Below are 22,355 nucleotides of genomic sequence, written 5' to 3' on the forward strand. Positions count from 1 at the left end.
CTTTCTCTCTCCTGCCTCAACAAAGAAAGGAAACATGGGGAAAACTTCACAAGCACGTACAAGGACACAAAGGGAGTGAAAGGGGGATAGGAAAGACGCCAACACAGCACAGTACTCACAGCTCAGCGCACACAGCCGCCATGACGCCACACCAAAATCGTAACAGCCGGCAGGGGGCGAGAGAGAGAGAGGAGAGGAGAGAAGAGAAGAGAAAGAGAGAGGAGACAGAGCACTCTGATCAGCACTCTGACTGTGAACATGTTGCCCTGACGAATCCGGGCAGCAGGGAATAATGGGGGAGATTTGGCCCCCAACTTGCATCGGGGGGGGGGGGGGGGGGGTACAACCACCGTGAAGAAGCATCCCCGATAGTTGCGGTGTAATAGTGAGAATGTCCGCTTTGAGTCTTGGAGGTCAGCGGTTCATACCCGACCCCAGCGAAGTCCTACAAAAGACTTTAAAAATGGTGCGTGCTGCTTACTTACTTGATGCTCTGAATTTGTAAGGGATAGAGTGCAGGAAAACAACCTTAGGTTGGCAATCATAGCGCAGGCTTTGATGAGCCTATTGGCCTCCTCCTGATCAATTGAAGTTCTTTCTAAGGGAACTCGTATTAACATTTGACTTATTTAATCCATTTCTGATTCTGAAACAGTCACATCCCAGTTTAAGTTACCATTCTTGCTGGGCACTGCATGCTGCATCATAGAGTACGTCATCCTATTGGAGGGGATATTATGGTAGCTGTTGCATATGTTCACAGTTCCAGGTAAATATTAAAGATCCCATGGTCTATTTCTCTAAAAATAGGCAATTGTGTGCCAGTGCATCAGCAAAATCCTGAATTCCAGCCCCTAGAGTTCTTCTGGAAAGGCAATGGCAAACCACTGGGAAATTGTTTTTGTCGAGGAAGCCTTTTTCCCAGTCGGTACCTTACAATGGAGGATGCCATTTTTAGTCTCGATTTACCTACAGGGTTGCACTATCATTCTTAAATAATTGCAATTTGAACACCTAGGTTGTTTTCTTCAAAGATGCATAATTAGAAAGCATAATTTGGAATTCTGACTTTTGCATGTGTCATGCGCATGGACTTTGTTGAACCAGTCTTGTTCAAGGAATTTATATGGATGCACACCTTTGGTAATAAACAAAGGTCACATTTCGAAAGCAAAGAAAGTCCTGTTTGCCTCGTGGAAAATGCATGCCTCGTATGACCTATGGCTCTTCTGGAGAGATTTAATGTTCGCTTTCTGATGCTTCACTTCCAATGGTGCCACATTTCATGGCTGCCACCTGGAATACCAGTGATGGCTGCTGGTATTAATAGAGGGGTAGGCTGAGAGACACAGGGTGTATTAATAAAACGGTATAATATCGGAATGAAAATCGGCGATTACGTCATAATGAAGACTATTTTTGTAACATAGTTTTGAAGGAGACTATTTTAGTTTTGCTAAAAACCGCTATGCAGTGCCCCCTGTAGGTTAGAGCAGGAATTTGTTATTTGGCCAGGTTGCCGGCGATAGCTCACCTACTCTTCGGCTTTACTGCAGTGCATGCAACTTATGTACAAAGAGATTTTGTTGGGATGAAAATACTTTTTTTTTACCTCCGCCACCGAAGGGGGATGGAGGTTATGTTTTCCACCCCTATTTGTTTGTTTGATTGTTTGTTTGTGAACATGATATCTCAAAAAGTTTCAGACGAATTCAGACGAAATTTTATGGGGAGGTTGAGTATGTGACACAGATAAAATTTTAGATTTTGGTGAACATTTGAATCCGGATATGGACCCGAGATTTTTAAAAGTGGTTCTTCACCATTGAGAAATAGGGACCTATTTGTCCTTGTCATACACCCAACCTCTCCACCAAGTTTTGTCCAAATCCGTCCACAACTTTTTGAGATATCCTGCTATGTATTGTTTTTGGCCCTATCTCCCAATGGTGAAGAATCACTTTAAAAATTCTAGTAGCCGGATCCGAATCCGGATCTTCACCAAAATCTAATCATTTTGTCCTTGTCACATACGCTATACATCTCTAACAAATTTCGTCCGAATCCGTCCACAATTTTTTGAGATATTTTGTTCACAAACGGACAAACGGACAGACAGAGAGACAGGGGTGAAAATATAACCTCCATCTACCATATTTTTGGTGCATGGAGGTCCTTTGGAGGATGGAGGTTATATTTTTGGTGGATGGAGGTTCTCTCTCTCTCTAAATAGGTCCTATTTGTCCTTGACAGACTCCCAACCAAGTTTTGTCCAAATCCGTCGTCCATATATTTTTAAGATATCCTGCTTTGTATTGTTTTGGCCCGATCTCCCAATGGTGAAGAATCACATAAAAAGTTCTCGTAGCCGGATCCGAATCCAGATCTTCAGCAAAATCTAATCATTTCGTCATTGTCACATACGCTATACATCTCTGCCAAATTTCGTCCAAATCCGTCCACAACTTTTTGAGATATTTTGTTCACAAACGGATAAACGGACAGACAGACGGACAGACGGACAGACAGGGGTGAAAATATAACCTCCATCCACCTATGGTGGCGGAGGTAACTAGAGAGTTCATAGAGCATGATACTCCACGCAGTGTTCAGCTACCTACAGGAGGGCGTTACCATTCGCCGGGATTAGGTTCTTGAAAATTCCCATGAACAGAAAATCTGCAAACTTATGGGGGTAATGGGGAAAATAGGTTTAGGGACTTCAACTTTAAAATTTGTCCAAACTGTACCCTTAATTAACATGTTTGTACATCGTTGCTGTGCTATTTATCTGTGCAAGAGTTAACAACACATCAGGGGCTCAAGTACCCTGAGATCTTAAGGCAGCCACCTTAACCGTTAAGCCAACACTAGGCTCATTTTCCTGTGTGAAAAACACAAAATAAAGTTTATTCTCGTGAGTTATTAAGATCACGAAACTTACCTTTAATAATAATAACTAGCCGAAACCCGTGGAACATCCACGGAAGGGAGGATGTGGTGTATGGATAGAGTGTACCATTATGGATGGCATAGGGGATTTGCTTGTCCGAGTAAGAGTTAGGAAGAAAGATGAGAATGAAGAGTGCGTATATGAACAACGATCGCCGACACCGGCACAAATGCATGCTCTGGATTGTCCACTCAGTGGACGGCTTGCTTCGCCTTCACCTGTCCAATCAGCGGACGGCTTGCTTCGCCTTCGCCCAGCAGACGCCAATACGATGGCGTCGTAAGATGGCGTCGTATCGGCAGTTAATCGGATGCTTTTGGGCCCCCAACGTCGGCTAATTCAGATTTTTCGAGTATGGCTGTACGTGATAAACAAAGAGTGCGGTTCGAAGATCGTAAATCCATTGCCACTCAGTAGAGCGCATACTCCCACCGTGGGTCAAGTTGGAATAATACGTTTTGTTGAACATCCTCTCTCCCCAAAACAATAAATGAAAAGGAAAGTAAGCCCTAACTGTCAGAGAATTTATTTTGATATATCTCGGAATTAGAGGAGAAAAACATCATTTAATGCATGTGTATGCATTAAATTGGCTTTAAGAATAAGAATAAAAGCTTTAATGCAGTAAAACAGAAAAATGTTTTCCCAAAAAAAAATTCCTGGATCCGGAATAATATCCTGAGCTTCACCAAAAACTAATCAATTCTTCCTTATCCCAAGGGCAATCATCCCACCAACTTTCATCCAAATCCGTTCAGAACTTTTCCAGATATCTTGTTCACGAACACACAAACATACGAACACACAAACACACACACACACACACACACACACACACACACACACGGACACGATCGAATGCATTACTCCCGCCGAGCTATCTTGTGAATATTCCATGAACGATCGACGGATACAAAATGGAACCCACGACCCACGTGACCAGAAATTTCTGGGATTTCTAGTAGGCTATATATAAGGAATCGATAGCCCCCTAATACGAGGCTCCTCCCCTCCCCGCATCCCACGAGGGTCACACACATGATGAAGTTGCTCACCTGTCTCTGCCATGTCAAAGCTGCTGCATCCGAAGTCACTCACATGGACACGCCATGTTGATAGAACAGAACGCGTGGGGCTCGCACGCAACAGCCATTTTGATGTGGTCGTGTGGGGCTCGCATATGCGGAACCGCCATGTTACTGCCTTTGTGTGGGGAGGTGAGAAATGACAATGGGATAAAATGTATTCAAAAAATATTTCACAGGCAGAAGTTTTACCTCAACGCCAATAATAAGAAGAGGTCAGGTTCTCACACGGAGGTTTATTCAGGTAACGCTGCTCGGTCCAAGGCCCAGTCCCCGAGAGACCGCGCGCATGCGCGAAAAACCCGGTGCACGGGAGGAGCCAGAACCCGTGGAACATCCACGGAAGGGAGGATGTGGTGTATGGATAGAGTGTACCATTATGGATGGCATAGGGGATTTGCTTGTCCGAGTAAGAGTTAGGAAGAAAGATGAGAATGAAGAGTGCGTATATGAACAACGATCGCCGACACCGGCACAAATGCATGCTCTGGATTGTCCACTCAGTGGACGGCTTGCTTCGCCTTCGCCTGTCCAATCAGCGGACGGCTCGCATCGCCTTCGCCCAGCAGACGCCAATACGATGGCGTCATAAGATGGCGTCGTATCGGCAGTTAATCGTATGCTTTTTGGCCCCAAAGTCGACTAATTCAGATTTTTCGAGTATGGCTGTACGTGATAAACAAAGAGCGCGGTTCGTAGATCGTAAATGCATTAGTGCCGTGGGCATCGGGTCACTGTGTGCAGCGTAAAAGGGATAACAAAGTCGAGTCCTTATGGTATTATTATATAGATTATTATATAGATGACAACGCTACGATATACTTTTGAAAAATGAATGGATTCGTAATAGGAATCGGCATAGCGCCATTCTGGGAGTGTTACGTCTCGCCACCTGCTACACCTCTCTGAGTTACGAGGATTTATGCAACGCACCCCGAGTATCGCAACGTCACTCCATTTAACTTTATTAAAATGACGAGAAAGACGTTTCCTTATATATCCTAATTTAAAATGTTCAAGGGAATAAAAAGACCATTTGGTTCACACCAGCCATGTTCACACCACTCGACTGTCCAATCAGCGGACGGCTCGCATCGCCTTCGCCCAGCAGACGCCAATACGATGGCGTCGTAAGATGGCGTCATATCGGCCGTTAATCGTATGCTTTTTGGCCCCAAAGTCGACTAATTCAGATTTTTCGAGTGTGGCTGTACGTGGTAAACAAAGAGCGCGGTTCGTAGATCGTAAATGCATTAGTGCCGTGGGCATCGGGTCACTGTGTGCAGCGTAAAAGGGATAACAAAGTCGAGTCCTTATGGTATTATTATATAGATGATGATAAACTTAATCCAATAATGCGATGCCGATGTTGATGATGGTGACAATAAAGACATGTTGATGGAGATGATGATGTTGGAGGATTTTTAGGGGGTTATTGTGTTAATGGCCAATGTTAATTAATTAGGTGAATAATCCACATTCACGTTTCATCAACATCGTAGCCATATTGTCGGGCTCTCCTTCACTCGATGTGCACACTCCCACATGCCCTCCCGTACTATACTCGTATATCGATATATTGCATGGTTTTTGGAAGTATTATGAAAACGGTTTGTGTTCTCCAGTCTTCAAGTATAATTCAATTTAAATAAACATTTAAAGAGGTTTAAAGGCATGTAAATAAATTAATTCAGGGTTTTACCACCGTTTTCTCCGACAGCTATTATATCACCCTATCCAACATGTTACATACTACATTATTTGTGCCTGTTGTTTGTGTCCATTATGGCTTCTTTAAAAATCTGTAAATTTCCTGTTTGGAATACAACAAAAACAACAACAACAACAACAACAGGCATTTTCAGGCCATTTTCCCTGCTAGAGCGGGGGTTAGCCTTGCGGGCCCCATGACAATCTTCTCCATTTTGCCCTATTTTCTACATCTCCCCTTGTTAACCCCCTTGCCCGCATTTCTTCTTCCACCACCTTTAGCCAAGTCTTTCTCGGTCTTCCTCGTCCTCTACTTCCCTCTACATTCATTTCCATAATTCTTCTCAACCAGTCACTTTCATCCTTCCTCAACACATGACCAAACCATCTCAAACTGTTTCTCTTCACAGCATCAATCACAGGCTCTATTCCCATCATCTTTCGCAATTCATCATTTGTCTTCCTCTCTCTCAACGATACTCCGCACATCCACCGAACCATTCGCATTTCCACCTTTTCCAGCCTTCGTTGCTGCTCTACGTTCATTACCCATGTCTCGCTCCCATAAATCACAACACTTCTCACACATCGTGTTTGGAATGCTTATCAATTTTGTTTAACTGCCAAGCAGGCAGAAAGAGTAAAAGGATTATCTCACTCATCTGCGCATGTATGGTCAGGACTGATTTTGAGCCAATGCAGAGTAAAACTAAACACTTGTATAGGGTACCTCACACCAAAAAATGGTTTTTACGGACGTCCACGGATGTTCTTTCTACGGCAGCGTTGCGATTTTTTGAGCAAAATCGTGAACACCCGGGAGAGGATTTTGCTTGACCGTGACCGATTCACAGCGGTTTATTACGGTTTAGTACGGACTGCTACGGCTTCGTTGCGGATATACACGGCGGAGATACGGTGCCTCTACGTTTGCTTGCGGTTCCTTACGGTTCCCGGCCCAGAATATAAAAACGGGGGCTCCCCCGCTCTCCCCTCATTCTGCTGCTGACTTCCAAGGGGGCAAGACCTATCCAGGAGAGCCATGGACGGAGCACCCGCTGCCCAGAGAGTCCAAGGAGAGGGAGAATCCTTGCGGATGGTTAAGATGGCCTTACGGAGTCTTACGGTGGTGTTACGGCAGTTGCGGAAGCGTTGAGGAGGCGTTGAGGAAGTGTTGTGGTCTAGATTTCCGTAGCACTGCCGTAATTGTCTTACGAGAGTTTTGGTCTGGACCAAAACTCTCGTAAGAAATTACGACCCCTCCCGGACGCTTAAGGATCCATACGAATGCTCCAGGAAGCGTTGAGGATGACCCAGGTGCCACAAGGAATGCTCCCGGTTGTGCACGATTTTTTCGCCGCAACTGTAAACGTCGTAACGACCCCGTAAGGCCGGTGTGAGGGGGGGGGGGGGGGGGGTTATCTCTTTTCATGTTCCGATTATTGTTCAAAATATAACAAATTTAAGTAAATATACTTCTTCGATTATGAACTGATAAGACGGAGAGACAGACAGACATAAACCAATTATTTAACCCTGATTTTCACTTGATGTGCGTGGGGTAATGAAGACTTCCACCAAACTGCCAAAATCAGACTCTCTGCTCACCTCACTCCTTCATTCCTCTTTTCTCCCGCCTCTGGAACAAACTCCCTCACTCTCTTCCATCCCACTCCTCCTTCCAGGTCTTTAAAACAGCTCTTCACCACCATCTCTTATCTTCCCCCATCCAAAACCTTGATCGCTTCTATCCCCGTTAATTCACCCCCAGATCCACTTTTTTTGAAATACCAACTTCTTTCTTGGAGGTTATAGCAGTGTCCATGTGTTTTGTACCTTTCCCACCCCCTTTCCATGCCTCCTGCCCCCAAGCCCTCTCCCTCCCACAGATCTTCAGATGTCCCTGTTCTCTACTGTTGTACTTGTGTGCTTCCCTCTCTCTCCCCACCTTGTCTCTCGCTCCCTTTATTATATGTTTTATGTGTTCGTTTTTTTTTTTGTGATTGATGTTAGCTCTTACACGAGCCTCGATCTTGTATACAAAAAGAAATTTAAAAAAAGTTAACAGTGAGAGAATCGGTTTCAAAGGTAATAATCTTGAAGCTGAACTCAATTCAGGATATATCTGGTTAGCTTCATTTACTCACTATGTCTTATGGTGTTTCAAGACTGCAATGTGTACCATACACAGAATGTACAGCATCAAACATCCACCCTGCATTAGCAAAAAGTCCCTACCCAACAATGGGTCTCCCTTACCTCTGGTTGACTTTAGATGTGCCTGAACCAGTCAAATCTCAGAAGTACAGTTAAGCTAGATATGTATTTGAAGAGGATACTTTGAAGAAATCCTAATCTTAAGGAAAGTTTGTTCATTTGACTGCAGACAGTGTGCATTGTGGCAAATAACTCCTGTTGGTCAGGAACCAAACAGCAATGGATTGTATCACTGTGGAGTTCTGAGCAAGCACCGCAAGTAAAGAAACCGAACTTGATATAAAGGAAACACTGGCAATGTAATGCCTCGCTTAGGACGTGGATCATTGTACTCTATGTTGATGTTCATCACTAATCTAGTTAAACACACCTATGAGTGATGTCTCCCCTGGGAGAGACATCGCTCAAAATTGAAATCATAATGTGTTTTCAATTGTTAAATCTTACATGATTCCCCTTTATATGGAGGCAGATCCTTCACAAATTGTACAATGTTCTTTGTGAAGTAAATGTTAGCTCTTTCACGAGCCTCGATTCAGTATACAAAAAAAAAAAAAAAAAAAAAAAAAAAAGTGAGCTCTTTGCTTACTTCTTACTGTAGTCTCTCTCTGATTTTTTTTTGGATTGAAGATATTTTTTGATCGAGGGATTTTGCGTTTTTCCGAATCATTGGAATCTCCCGCGATGAAGCTAACTCCGAGGGCCTTTCACTCACTCACCGCAGGCAGGTTGGTGGTCTTTCTGTCTTCTACCGACTCCTATCTGGCCATGCTCCCCCAGATCTGTCAGTGCTCTGTCCCCCAAATATTCCTACAGGTCGCTCAAGATCTGCCAGCAACCCTCTTATGGTGAAACTGCCAAAATCAAGACTCTCTGCTCACCTTCATTCCTCTTTTCTCCCGCCTCTGGAACAAACTCCCCCACTGTCTTCAATCTCACTCCTCCCTCCAGGTCTTTAAAGCAGCTGTTCACCACCATCTCTTATCTTCCCCCATCCAAAACCTTAATATTTTCTCCCCCGTTCATTCACCCCAGATCCACTTTCTTTGAAATACCGACTTATTTCTTTCCTTGAAGTCCTAGCAGTGCTCATGTGTTTTATACCTCTCCCACCCCCCCAACCCCCGCCTTCCATTGTCTCCTCTCCCCAAGCCCTCTCCTTCCCACAGATCTTCCGTTGTCCCTATTCTCTGCTGTTGTCCTTGTGTGCTTCCTTCTCTCTCCCCATCTTGTCTCCCGCTCCCTTTATTGTATGTTTTGTTTGTCCGATTGTTGTTTTTTGTGATTAATGTTAGCGCTTACACGAGCCTCGATCTTGTATACAAAAAAAATAAAAAATAAAAGTCATATCATATGCTGCAATATAATTTATAAATCTACGATAGTGGAATATTGAACCAAACGTCCTGCATTTCTCCCCACAGTTCAGACAAGTTGTTTGGTCGCCTTTTCATCTTCTTAATTTTTAATAGGGTCCAATGCTCATGGAGAACCTGCAACTCAAGGCAGTCACAAACATGCAGACAGAAAAACAGGAGACCTCACATCGATCAAACAGCCGCTGAGCATGGTGGAAGTGACGTCACTTCCTGGGGCACACTCCGTCTCTATGACATCACTTTTGTCTGCACTTAGTAGGAGCAATTAAGGAGAAATTTTCGCCTCTGCATCGATGCCAACCAATGGGGTTTGTCCTTGCTCTGTCCTCAAAATGCTGAATCTCAAACGAGGAAGCAGCACCTACCATTTTAAATGTCTTTGGTATGACTTGGCCCCGGGTCAGATTCAAACCATCGACCTCCCAAATTTAAACCGGATGCTCTAAATACAACATCACTGAGACTGATGTCGACTAAATAAGCCATGATACAACCGAGTCGTGCATTATAGTCTCCACAAGTTTTTTCCTTCTCTCTGTAAAAGAAAAAGTTATGTGAGAATAATTTGATTGATTAGAAATCTGTTTGATTTTCCTTCCCATGCCTACTGGGGCAATATTATATCACCGTAATTCTTCACTTTAATTATAGTTGGAAATTAACGTCGATGTGAAATGACCATGTTCACCGACGTACATATTTTAAAGCTTTTCCACTTCCACAGGCAAACCAAATAATGGTGATATTATCACGCATTCACGTCCCATTACCTTCCAAGTGCCTTCTACAGTGAAAATAATTGCGGTACATTGGTAAATGACAAAACACTTTTCCTTCGGTATTTGCTGTTTTACAAATACAAGTCGATAAATGTCATGTCTGTATCTCTTTAAAACCTTGAATAGTCCAGATTTATTAAAAGTTCTAATCGAAAGAAGCATATTTAATATTAACTAGAGAAATACCCGTGCCATGCACGGGTGGGAGGCCAGAAGCAAACAGGCAATGCAGATACGGTGAATGCCAAAGCATGAAACCAATAAATTCCACATTCCTGTAGCACCTTCAGTCGCACGTGGACAGCAAGTTCGTGAAGGACTTCCATGAAAACGTACCTGTTCGCAAATAAAACAAACGTGTACGTTCACGTATAGAAACATCGATTGTGGGACCGTGGCGAATCTGCATCTGGCGATGGCAAAATATCAGAAATTGAAGGGCTTTTTTTATTTTAAACGATTCATATAAACATCCGTTGAATCATATCACACGCAAATAATCAAAATCTAAACAGTATCTTTAGAATTTCAAGAAAAGCCATATCACTGTTCATATCGGTAAATATTATTCCATCGTGTTTCAAATCGTGATCGATACACTATGATCGTGATGATCGTGATCGTGAACAGTGATCGATAATCGTGTTCACAATCGCTATGTCGTATGTACGCCCGATACGTGTACCAAATTCCCGATACGTGTAACTGTACCAAATCAACAGTTAAAAGGATTTTGAGCCGATAGGTGTTACGGCCTTGGCAAGTTCGATGGAGACAGCGATCTGTTAGATCTGATCCTCCTTCATGCCGAAGTGCAGATCCTCCTTCATGCCACATCCGATCGATGCAGCCGTGCAGCGATCGGTGCAGCCGTGTGTGCGGCACACATTGCAGCGATCGGTGCAGCCGTCTGTGTGGCACACGGTGCAGCGATCGGTGCAAACGTGGACTCCCACACTGCCACATCCTGCTGATATTTGCTCCCGCATGACGCTATTTTCCCGGGTGCCGCACAAACGGCTGCACCAATCGAGATTTAACGGATATTTATATAAATCGTTTAAAAGAAAAAAAGCCTTCAATTTCCGAGATTTAGCCTTTTCATTTGGGCCTCCCAATTGAAGCCCCGCCCATAGGGCAGGTACCATTGCTCGACGTAAGAAGACGTCACAATGAACGTCATGCAAACGCGAATGTTATGCGGGAGTCCAAACCTGAGAATGCTGGAGACTAAAGCTGAAATTGGGAAAACTAAATAGCCTATTTTACTCCTGGAGATCCCAGGATTATCCACCAAAAATATCTTTGCTATCGGTTCAGCGGTTTTTACGGTACCTTCGAACGGACAGACAGACACTTGGTGAATTACAGTAAGACTCGTGGGGTCACCCGTGGGAATCCCACGGGCATGGACGTGTGTGACATTTCAACATATTGAGTTAGATGCTGCACATTCATTTTTACAAAATGGTTACTGGCAAGTCATCAGATCCAGAAATGGTGTAATGAACACAATTTATTTATTTCACATAATATGTGACCCCTCACTCCTCTCCACCTGACACTCTCCTCTCTCCACCTAGCACTCCTCTCCTCTCCAATCCCTCACATTCCTCTCCTCTCCAATCCCTCACCTCTCCAATCCCTCACACTCCTCTCCTCTCCAATCCCTCACTCTCCTCTCCAATCGCTCCTCACTCACCTCTCCAATCGCTCCTCACTCGCCTCTCCAAATCGCTCCTCACTCGCCTCTCCAATCGCTCCTCACTCGCCTCTCCAATCACTCCTCACTCTCCTCTCCAATCGCTCCTCACTCGCCTCTCCAATCGCTCCTCACTCACCTCTCCAATCGCTCCTCACTCGCCTCTCCAATCGCTCCTCACTCGCCTCTCCAATCGCTCCTCACTCGCCTCTCCAATCGCTCCTCACTCGCCTCTCCAATCGCTCCTCACTCGCCTCTCCAATCGCTCCTCACTCGCCTCTCCAATAGCTCCTCACTAGCCTCTCCAATCGCTCCTCACTCGCCTCTCCAATCGCTCCTCACTCGCCTCTCCAATCGCTCCTCACTCGCCTCTCCAATCGCTCCTCACTCGCCTCTCCAATCGGCTTTCCCCGTCTTGTTTCTCTCGTTTTTCTCCCGTCTCGTTCTTTTTCTTGCTCCAAATCGGCCCGTCTCGCCCGTCGGCCCGTCGGAATCGGAAATCGGCCCGTCTTGCTTTCGTGCTTGCGCGTAAATAAATTGTGTTCATTACACCATTTCTGGATCTGATGACTTGCCAGTAACCATTTTGTAAAAATGAATGTGCAGCATCTAACTCAATATGTCGAAATGTCACACACGTCCATGCCCGTGGGATTCCCACGGGTGACCCCGCAAGTTTGCATTTACGTTCGTCGATGGACTCGTTCGCCCGTCTCATTCGTTTTCTTGCTACATCCTGTTCAAGTCTGCGTTCTTCATCGATCGTCTCATTCATTTTGGAAATAGAAGTTTCCACGCAGCGCATGAATTGTCACGATCCTCAAGAGGAATTTGTCTCTTAATCATCAAATGATAAATGGCAAGTAAATTATATTGTGGAAAATTAAAGATTTCAAATAAAACTATTTAAAGTGTATGCGCACATAACTAATAAAAAAAACGAAGAAATATCTCTCGGTAATTTCCTGAAACATATTTTACTTCCGGCTAATAATGTTGAATGAAATAAAAACGAAGAAATATATGTCGGCATCATTGTTGACGTTTTTGTGACGACTGTCATCAAACGAAAAAGTAATATATCTTAACGGAAAAGCAAAAGCGAATTTTTAATATATATCGACACGTTGCCGTCGGTGTCATGTTGGGCGGTGTATGATACACCATGACGCGATTTTAAAAAATATATCTCTGCATTTTCCCGCGTGTGTGGAATGTTCTCAGTTATTGCTGACACCGAGTCTAAAACCATCGATAAAAATGAAATCATATGGTGAGTTAGATTGGAGATAAAGGCGTGAGAGAGACTCAATGGCCTTGAAGTTACAGGCGTTTGAGAATTCATTTCGTTCTATAAACGGCAACTTTCATTGGATTTTCTTCCCGTTTTTTTTCAACCGAGTCTAAAACTATGTTAGCGACTGTGAAAAATGAAATGATATATCGAATTTGATTTGAAATAAAACTGGGAGAGAGAGCAAGACACCACGGGCCTACAAAACAGGCCTCAAAGCTATGCGAGTTAATAAAATGGTGGATATTTGTTTATAATTATATGAAGCCACTCCCAGAATGAGTGGAGCTATGGGTGGAGCTACTCTGCAAACCGAGTAAGCCACACCCCGGACAGACGCCCAACAGACAGACAGACAGACAGACAGACAGATTCATCTACGGCTATTATAATATAGATAATGGGTCTGACTTCCGAAATTACCGTTTGTTTGTACGTGTAGTTACAGTGAACGTGAAATCACAAATAATGTTTATGTTCATTATTTAATCACCATTGTTTTTTGTTTTAGCCTAATTTTTAGCCCGTCCCAAGCACAGCATGTGTGTATGTATGTATATATGTGTGTTTGTGTGTGTGTATTTGTGTGTGTGTGCGTGTGTGTGTGTATATGTGTATATGTGTGTATGTATGTGTGTGTATTTGTATGTGTGGATATGTATATATGTGTGTATGTGTGTGTGCATGTACGTGTGTGTTTGTGTGTGTGCATGTACGTGTGTGTATGTGTGTGTATTTGTGTGTGTGGTTGTGTGTTTGCGTGTGTGCGTGTGTATGTGTGTGTGTTTGTGTGTGTGTGTGTGTGTGTTGTGTATTGTGTGTGCGTGTGTGTGTGTGTGTGTGTGTATTTGTGTGTGTGTGTGTGTGTGTGTGTGTGTGTGTGTGTGTGTGTGTCCGGGTGTGTGTGTCCGGGTGTCCGGGCCGTAACCTTTTTTACCATTTGAGTTTTGTCATCAAATTTTCCCCAAAGCTTTATTATGAGAACTAGGGCGTGCCCGTACGTGGGTGCAAAAAAACATGCGTGCAAACAACAACAACAAAAAAAAACTTTGAAACCACGTGGCAGTAACGACCACAGAACCCCCCCCTCTATTTACATGAAATGGTTTGGTCCATTCGCAAAGCCAAAGCGAACGGCTTGCGAGTACGGTGACCATACCTTGGGAACCACTTGTCCGATTAGTTTCAAACCTTGAAAAGGCACATCCTCGGGTCCCCAGCAATATACCTGGAAAGTTTCAAGTATATCGGACCCGTGGTTGTCGAGAAACAGCGGTCACAGACAAACACACACACACACACACACACACAGACACACACACATACACACAGAGATTACTGGAATTATAGATAGATTGAAATAAAACTGGGAGAGAGAGCAAGACACCACGGGCCTACAAAACAGGCCTCAAAGCTATGCGAGTTAATAAAATGGTGGATATTTGTTTATAATTATATGAAGCCACTCCCAGAATGAGTGGAGCTATGGGTGGAGCTACTCTGCAAACCGAGTAAGCCACACCCCGGACAGACGCCCAACAGACAGACAGACAGACAGACAGACAGATTCATCTACGGCTATTATAATATAGATAATGGGTCTGACTTCCGAAATTACCGTTTGTTTGTACGTGTAGTTACAGTGAACGTGAAATCACAAATAATGTTTATGTTCATTATTTAATCACCATTGTTTTTTGTTTTAGCCTAATTTTTAGCCCGTCCCAAGCACAGCATGTGTGTATGTATGTATATATGTGTGTTTGTGTGTGTGTATTTGTGTGTGTGTGCGTGTGTGTGTATATGTGTATATGTGTGTATGTATGTGTGTGTATTTGTATGTGTGGATATGTATATATGTGTGTATGTGTGTGTGCATGTACGTGTGTGTATGTGTGTGTATTTGTGTGTGTGGTTGTGTGTTTGCGTGTGTGCGTGTGTATGTTTGTGTGTGTGTGTGTGTGTTGTGTATTGTGTGTGCGTGTGTGTGTGTGTGTATTTGTGTGTGTGTGTGTGTGTGTGTGTGTGTGTGTGTGTGTGTGTGTGTGTGTGTGTGTGTCCGGGTGTCCGGGCCGTAACCTTTTTTACCATTTGAGTTTTGTCATCAAATTTTCCCCAAAGCTTTATTATGAGAACTAGGGCGTGCCCGTACGTCGGTGCAAAAAAACATGCGTGCAAACAACAACAACAAAAAAAAACTTTGAAACCACGTGGCAGTAACGACCACAGAACCCCCCCCCCCTCTATTTACATGAAATGGTTTGGTCCATTCGCAAAGCCAAAGCGAACGGATTGCGAGTACGGTAGAACCCCCCCCCCCCCCTCTATTTACATGAAATGGTTTGGTCCATTCGCAAAGCCAAAGCGAACGGCTTGCGAGTACGTTGACCATACCTTGGGAACCACTTGTCCGATTAATTTCAAACCTTGAAAAGGCACATCCTCGGGTCCCCAGCAATATACCTGGCAAGTTTCAAGTATATCGGACCCGTGGTTGTCGAGAAACAGCGGTCACAGACAAACACACACACACACACACACACACACACACACAGACACACACACATACACACAGAGATTACTGGAATTAAAGATAGATATGGAGAAGTCAAATGAATAATTTGGTCAAAAGGTCAAAGGTCAGTATCACATATAATTATCAATTTTCATCAGATCGAAATGAAATTTTAAGAATTTGCATATTGAGTCACTGAATTGGTTCACGAATCGAAAGCTAGAAACTGATTAATTATTTAGATATAAAGATGAAAGGTCAATGTTGCATAAAATCATCAATTTTCATTTTGTATTTTTTTAAAAACTGTTTTCATTATTTTGAGCAAGCAGAAGAAGAAGAGGACAACGTCTGAATGCAAACGGGCTTTGCATTTTCAGATGCTTTCTAGTTTGACATGTTTACCAGCTACTACCAATATTACTATTAGAATCACAACAAATTCTTAAATTAAAAAAGAAATTGAATACTTTATTGATCATGTCTCACTGGTGATACACAGACATAAACATTGTCTTAATATAAATACTTTTCTTACTTTAATGACCAAAGTAGGGACAATCGTTTTTCCCTTCTGTTAGTGTAAACGTCCACAATGTCTTCTGGAATCACCTTACCAGTTAAATCGCCTTATATGTGAAGAAAAGTCAGTGAACAGTGCAGCTATGATCTCATAGTAAGTTCGAGAATACAGTGCATTCAGAAAGTATTCAGACCCCTTCACCTTTTTCACATTTTGTTATGTTGCAGCCTTATGATGAAATCGTTTAAATTCATTTTTCCCCTCATCAATCTCCACTCAATACCCCAAAATGACAAAGAGAAAACAGGATTTTAGAAAGTTTTGCAAATTTATTAAAAATAAAAAACTGAAATATCACATTGACAAAAGTATTCAGACCCTTTGCTATGACACTTGAAATTTAGCTCAGGTGCCTCCCATTTCTCTTGATCATCTTTGAGATGTTTGTACACCTTGATTGGAGTCCACCTGTGGTAAATTCAATTGATTGGACATGATTTGGAAAGGCACACACCTGTCTATATAAGGTCTCACAGCTGACAATGCATATCAGAGCAAAAACCAAGCCATGAGGTCGAAGGAACTGTCTGCAGAGCTCAGAGACAGGATTGTGTCGAGGCACAGATCTGGGGAAGCCTACAAAAAAATCTCTGCTGCATTGAAGGTTCCCAAGAGCACAGAGGCCTCCATAATTCTTAAATGGAAGAAGTTTGGAACAACCAGGACTCTTCCTGGAGCTGGCCGCCCGGCCAAACTGAGCAATCGAGGGAGAAGGGCCTTGGTAAGAGAGGTGACCAATAACCCGATGGTCACTCTGGCTGAGCTCCAGAGATCCTGTGTGGAGATGGGAGAAACTTCCAGAAGGACAACCATCACTGCAACACACCACCGATCTGAGCTTTATGGCAGAGTGGCCAGACGGAAGCCTCTCCTCAGTGGAAGACACATGAAAGCCTGCTTGGAATTTGCAAAAAAGCACCTAAAGGACTCTCAGACTGTGACAAACAAGATTCTGTGGCTACACACTTACATATATACAGACTTGGCATTTAATATGGAATATTTTTTTTTACTTGACTTGGGTGTACATGCTTAACTCAGTATATCAATCTGGTGAGTTTCTTTTACACTTTGGTGATTTATCTGTTAAAAGAACCATGTCACTGATTGTCTGTCACAGCAAGAAGTCTACAACAGGATTATATCACAGGTGGCGTGGCAAAATGTACGGACAGGTGCATTTGACGATTGGCTTCACAGTCGGGTATACAAGGGTTGTTGCGTTCTGTATTAGTGGAAAACAACTGCTGCACGTCTCCAAAAGTTATTGCCGCTTCCTCTGGAGATGGTCCGTCAACTCAACAATGCTGTTTGTCATGGAGTGGTGGCTTTACGAAATTACGGCATCAAAGAGCGTGCTATTGCTCGGCAGTATGGCGTCACTCAAGGTCAGGTGTCAAAGATCCTGAAACGAAATGCTCAGAGGGGTGTCCCTACTCCAATACTGAGGCCAGGACGTCCCCGCAGAACCACAAGGAGGGATGATCGCCAGCTGCACCGGTTAGTCCGCAATGGCCGTACCAAGTCAGCTAATCGGCTTAGGGCTGACTGGCAGCAACTCACAAATGTGCCTGTATCCAGAAGGCTAGTCAACCAATGACTGGTTCAAGCAGGCTATCGTGCCAGGCGTCCCCTGAGAAAGCCACGCCTGACCAGACAACACCGCCAGCACCGATTGCAGTGGGCCAGGGAGCACCGTCAATGGCAGCCAGGACACTGGAATCACATGATCTTCAGTGACGAGTCTAGATTTCTGGTCTATCGTCAAGATGGCCGCGTCCGAGTGCGCAGACAAGTGCATGAAGCCTACAACAAAGATTGTATAGTGCCAAGAGTCCAAGCTGGAGGTGGTGGGGTGACCGTTTGGGCTGCTTTTCATGCAGTAGTGGGGCAGATATGTGAAAAAGATGTTCATTTCCGGCAGAAAGTGTGAAATTTCGCATACAGGGGTATTTTGGGGCGCTGATTTCAAAAATTGGCGGATCCAAGAGATCTAACCAATGGACCGGCCGCCATCTTGAATTCCAATATGGCCGCCAAGACGAAATGTTGAAATTCCCTATCTTGGGTTCTAAATGACCTGTGGCGCTGAAATTTGGTACACAAGGGTATGTTGACATGCTGAGTTCAATAATGCAATAATTTGAAATGTCTGACAAACGGTATGGCCGCCATTTTAAATTCCAATATGGCCGCCAAGACAAACATCGATGTTTTCATTGCTTTAATAGCACAGTGTACGGTAATGTCATAATGTTAAATCATTTGAGCATTATTATGATAACTGGAAAATTGTTGCATCTCAAATCTACTGATGGGTTTGTAATTTTGTCGAAGGCAGTAGAAATTTGGGAAATTCAGCGCCCCAAAATACCCCTGTATGTGAAATTTAACACTTTCTGCCGGAACTGAACATTCACATGACATTCCAATAATTTATTTTTTTTATGTTTTTTCTCTTTCAGATCCAATGTCGAAATCAAAGAAAACATCGTCAACAATTCCAATGCCAACAGACTGGAACATTTGCGCTCTTTGCCAGAAACGTTCTGAAAATGAACCACTAAGAGATGCACGTAAGGGCAGCAATCAGTCGTGTCTAGACGTCTACGAGAATCTTGCTCAAAATCTCAAGGCATTGAATGATTTAGGTGCCTTGCCTTGCGGGATAAACATTTCCCGACTAGATGATGGTTGCGGTATTGCAGAAACCCTAGCTGCGCATGCTGCCAAATGGCACAAAAACTGTTATGTGCAGTGCAGCAGCTCTCGTGTGGCCAGGGCTGAATCAAGGGAAAGAAAGCAAAGTTCAGACCTTAAACTTGGTGAAGAAACTTACTCGCCTGTTAAGAAAAGACTCAGAACAAGTTTCAAATCTCCATCCGTTGAACAGAGTACTGCTAGCACATGTTTCTTTTGTGATAGCATTATCAGTAATGAAGAAATAGTCCACAGAGCGGCAACAAAAAATGTAGATTCCAATGTTCGATTGATGGCAACAGAATTGAGGGATACAAAACTCCTGGCTAGATTGTCTGTAGGTGATATGACGGCATCAGATGCTGTTTATCACAAGAAGTGCATGACTGTTCTCCACACTCGATACAGATCATTTGTAAGAAAGAATGAGGAAGCCAGTTCAAGTGAAAATATGCCACCAGAATCAGTAGCTTTGGCCGAATTGATAGCCTATTTGGAAGAAATGAAGTGTACAGATGACAGTTACACTTTCAAGTTAGCCGATCTCACAAAGCTTTATACAGAACGTCTGGCACAACTGGGAGGTGATATCTCAAAGAGGATTAATTCAACTCACCTTAAGGACAAGCTTCTCAGACACCTTCCGCAACTTGAGGCACATAAGAGCAACCATGAAGTGGCACTGTCATTCAAAGAGGACATTGGTGAAGCTTTATTGCATGCTTGTAGACAAAGCTCTGACAACGACGCGGGCATTCTCATGAGAGCTGCCCAGATTGTGCGCAAAGATATTTTGCAAAAGCAATACCAATTCAATGGATCCCTAATTAACGAATCATATAACAACTCACCACCATCATTGGCAGCGTTGATGGAAATGATTCTTGCTGGTACAAACATACAAAAACAAAACGCAAACAACAAGGGAGGCGTCTCAGTGCAATCCTTAACTCAACTTGTAACATTCAACACTATGAAACGAGGAAGGTTGGAAACTACTGCAGTACGTCACAATTTGAAACGTCAAACATCACTGCCACTTTACCTGGGTCTTCTCATTCATAGCAAAACAAGGAAACGGGATCTCGTTGACGTTCTTTTTCAACATGGTTTGTGTGTTTCCTATGATCGCATACTGGAGGTATCCACAGATGAGGCCAACAGAGTCATAGAAATATACAAACATGACGGCGTTGTGTGTCCAACAAAATTGCGAAGTGGAATATTCACAACAGGCAACCTAGACAACATAGATCACAACCCATCATCAGCATCAGCACAAAGTTCATTTCATGGAACCGCGTTATCACTGACACAACATGTTTCACATGACAAAAGTGGCAGCATTCGAAATCATGAGAATGTCACTGAGAATGAGAACAAACAGCGCTCCAAAACCATAGCCGCCCTTCCTGCATCTTACAGTGATGTGCCTCCTGAAACATTTCCAACTAATAATCCCATTCCAAGAAAACCAAAAGGTCCATCCACTCCAAGTGTGTCCTCCGGAATACAGGACAAAGAAAGTCAGTGGCTTTCGTTTGTACAAAGTCTGCAGGAGAAGGAAGGTCTTGAGAGTGAAGATAATATCTCCTGGTCAGCATACATGGCAAATCTGCAGGTTGAAGTTCCTCGGCCTCCTGCAATTACAGGACTGCTACCTCTGTTCCGCGAGAGTGCTCACACATTGGCAATGGTGAAGCATGGAATGAATTTAATCAAGCAGGCGACAGAACTAGTAAACCCCGGACAAGTTCCAGTTCTGACCGTTGATCAACCACTCTATGCAATTGCAAAGAAGATTCAATGGACTTGGCCAGGTATATATGGTGAAGACAAATTTGTTGTGATGATGGGAGGACTTCATGTAGAGATGGCCTTGTTGAAAGCGATCGGCAGCTTCCTGGAGGGAAGTGGCTGGGCAAGTGTAATGACCAGTGCTGGTGTAACAACAGAGGGAAGAGCAGATAGTCTTCACAAAGGTTCGCAAATATCGAGGTCACAATGGGCACGCCAAGTCACAGTAGCGGCGTTGTACGCTCTGCAGCGAAAGGCATACGATGACTACCGGAAAACATGTGAAACTGAAGATTTACAATCATTTGATCTTTGGAGCAAGAAGATGGCTACAAAGTACCCCCAGTTTTGCTACTGGAATAAAGTCCTGCAGTTGGAGTGTCTTCTCTTGGCATTCATAAGATCACAATGGGAAGCCAACAGAAGCCAACAATGGGAAGCCAACAGAACGAACAGCAGAACGCTCTATGTGGAGACTCTCACAGCGATCATTCCGTGGATGTTTGCCATGGACCATTACCATTACGCCAGATGGTTGACAGTGCATGTAACAGACCTTCAGGAACTTTCAAACGATTCCATGGATATCCATCGTGAATTTGTCAAGGAGAACTTTGTCACTCAGAAGTCATCACACAAGTTCTCTGCTATGGCACACGATCAGATACACGAACAGCAGAACGCTTATGTGAAAGGTGATGGTGGAGTCATTGGAATTACTGAGAATGAAGGGGCTCTTCGCCGGTGGATGGTAGCTGGTGCAGAAATAGCCAGAATCCTGAATGAGTTTGAGGACCAGTTTCAAAGACAGAGGCAAACTGATGTCCGCCACCACGAACAATTGCCTAGTGTCCAGAAATCCTTTGCATCAGATCTCAATAATGCAATCAGTTCCTTTGAAAAACTTGGAAACCCGTTTGCGGAAGACAGTAATGACTTGTATGTGCTTGACACAAAGGTCATCATGCCTGATGAAGTGATAGCCGCAGTGCGATCCATGGAGGACACTGGCAAAACACAATTTGACGGATTTGTGGGGCAGCGAATCAAGGATCCTTCTGACAATTTCTATGATAGCATTTCAAAGAACAATCTGCCACTGTTGAAATCGAAGCCCAAGAAAACACCTGGAAAGTCTGAGGCGAAGATTACACGTATGAAAAGTAATGTGGAGCTCTTCTCACGAATGTACATTTCTTGCCAAACTAGAGATGGTGATCTTAACACATTTTATGAATATGAGTGTCATGGGTGGCCACCTGCATTGGCTGAAGGTATCAATACAATGCGGCCACCAACCGGCAAGGCTGATCTTTTGCCCTGTTTGGAAGCTTTAGCACAACGTCCTCGTGATGCGCCCAAAGGAGAAGTTCGTATTTTCGATGGGGCTGCCTTAGTCCATCATTTGGAGCCTAAGAAGTGCAACAGTGTGATCAGGACATTTGGTGACTATGCACAGAAACAGGTCCTTCCGTACATTGCCTGAAAGTTAAATGAGGGGACTGTGATGCGTGTTGATGTGGTGTGGGACACCTACAGAACGGACAGTCTCAAAGAAGGCACCAGGCTTGGTCGTGGCACTGGCATACCACTCCATGTGACTGAACAGACATCCGTGCCACGAAACTGGAGCAGCTTCCT

The sequence above is a fragment of the Myxine glutinosa genome, chromosome 11, assembly GCF_964187855.1.
Source record: "Myxine glutinosa chromosome 11, kmMyxGlut1.1, whole genome shotgun sequence".
NCBI classification, from domain to species: Eukaryota; Metazoa; Chordata; class Myxini; order Myxiniformes; family Myxinidae; genus Myxine; species Myxine glutinosa.